Genomic DNA, 2223 nt, shown 5'->3' with positions numbered 1-2223 from the left:
GGGTTTCACCATGTTGACCAGGATGGTCTCGATCTCTTGACCTCGTGATCCACCCACCTCGGCCTCCCAAAGTGCTGGGATTACAGGCTTGAGCCACCGCGCCCGGCCACGTGATTATTTTTCAAATAGTCACACAGGACTGCCTACGGAGGAATCTGGGTGTGAAGATCCTAGTGGCGGCGTCTGGGCCGACCTAGTTTTAAATACGGCCGGGTTCACTTTTACTGTAAAGAAACAGCTTCTTCCTCACCACCCCAAAACTCTCATCTCAATGTCCTGTGTGTAAAGTCAAAGACGTTAAAATATGTAATTCCTGATCCTTTTCTCCTTGATCCTTTTCTCCTTCCATGTGTTCATGGAAATTCAGCCCACTTCTTCCTGCCGAATGCTCCCGGGTACGGAACAGGGTGCGGGAGAGGAGGGGCTCCTGCTCTCAGAGACAGACACAGCAAAACTGGGAACGAAACCACCTCTCCTGAAAGGATCTCTGCTGGCAGTGTTCCTGTGTGCCACCCAGCTGCCATTTCTTGATTGTGCCCGGAAAAGGGGGTGAACTAGCATCAGTAACCGCTGCTCATGAAAAGCACATTGGGAGCCTCCTTGGTCCATCGCACCTTGCACACAGCCACTTGGAGGGCCAAGGTGAGTCACATCTGCTCTTCGGGTCTCACCAGCCACATTAATGGCTGAAAGGCACTAAGGGAGCCAGGTGTATGGTGGCACACAAGACAGGGAGGCCCTGAGAGCCCCAGGCCAGCTGTAGCCCCGGCCGCTCTCCCTGCTGCTCTGTCCATCCCATCTGTGGGGTGGCCTCGTGCGGAGCTGCGCCCCCCAAGCCTTTTGGAGGGGGATGAATGAATCTGCCTCTTTCAACTTTGAGCACCTGTGTCCCCCCGACTCAGGTGGATTCGCCTCTCCCACAAATTGGAGCGAGAGAAAGAATGTCATTACGAGAAAAAGCCAGTTCAAAAGAAGAGAGAGACAGATGATTTCCCGAAGCGGCTTTGCCCACAGAAACTATGGACCACAACTAACATCTTCACCTGTGGCTGATGTCAACAGTCATGGGGGCAGTGGCTGCCTTCCCACAAGCTACCCATTTTCCGGGCTGGGAGGGGCGAAGTCTCCACCCGTTGCTACGTGCCTGAGGTGGTGGCCAGCCACAGGAGCTGGCGTTCTGCTGTGAATCTGGATGTGGGGTGGCGGGGTGCCCAGGCCACACCCTGGTGGGCCACAGAACTCAAGAGGCAGCCGTGATGCTTGTATTTGAAGTCAGATGGAAGCAAAGAGGTAAACACGACTTGTGTCTTGTAGGTAGGGCTATGAGTGTTTTTTTAAAGTCTCAATTATCCTAAATTTTCTATAATAAACATTTTAAATAAAAATATAAGTTATTTTGACTAGTTTAAAAATTTCTAACAAAACAAAACCCAGGCTCTTGTTTCACAGGTGCTGCGAGGCAGGAGGCGTCGTCTGTGCTGCTGGAGTGGCCGGGGATCCCGGGCGGCAGAGGCGGCTTCCTGCTTCCCGGCAGGTCAAACCCCATCCTCACTGTAGGCCCCTGTTCCCCACGCTTACTCTGATAAATTTCAAACCCACGGAGAAGTTGAAAGAGGAAGACAATGAACACCCACAAGCCTCTCACCAAAGTTACCATTTGCCAGACGCTTCATCTATGTCACCTTTTATGAGTTTTTAAATGAATCATGGGTAGACATGATCCTTCATCCCTAAAACTTTTAGGATGTACTTACTAAGGACACAGACGTTTTCCTATATAACTTTCCCATGTAAAAGCACATGCACCGAGAAGGGGAGGAGATGCAGTGCCTTTATCACATGCATGAAACTTAACGGTTTCATAATATCACACATGTATACTGTCAACCAGTCCTCAATTGAATTTCTTTAATTGCTCCCCAAATGTCCTTTATGGCTGTATTTGTTTGTTCTCCTCTTTAGCACCCATGTCTGGAAAGGGTGCAGCACCCAGCTCTCACTCAGGCTGACTCCACACCATGCGGGAGTCAGGTCAGCCGCCCCTGGTGTGGCCATCTCCCACGTCATCTGTCTCCTTGGTCAGCCATCCTCTAGGTCATCATTCCCTAGCCTGGCCGTCCCCTAGCTCATCCGTCCCCTAGCTCGACCGTCTCCTGGTCCTCAGCCGTCCCCTAGCTCGACCGTCTCCTGGTCCTCAGCCGTCCCCTAGCTCGACCGTCTCCT

At 51.8% G+C, this 2223-nt stretch overlaps 1 protein-coding gene across 20 annotated transcripts in view; it reads right to left on the bottom strand.

The window, feature by feature from the left end:
- MICAL3 (microtubule associated monooxygenase, calponin and LIM domain containing 3) overlaps window positions 1-2223 on the bottom strand; it is a 242752-nt gene that overhangs the window by 24075 nt on the left and 216454 nt on the right. The window lies entirely within an intron of this gene.

The sequence above is a fragment of the Cebus imitator genome, unplaced genomic scaffold (genome assembly GCF_001604975.1).
Source record: "Cebus imitator isolate Cc_AM_T3 unplaced genomic scaffold, Cebus_imitator-1.0 Scaffold607, whole genome shotgun sequence".
NCBI classification, from domain to species: Eukaryota; Metazoa; Chordata; class Mammalia; order Primates; family Cebidae; genus Cebus; species Cebus imitator.
The sequence above is the reverse complement of the archived record's forward strand: the minus strand, read 5'-3'. Positions and strand labels throughout refer to the sequence as shown.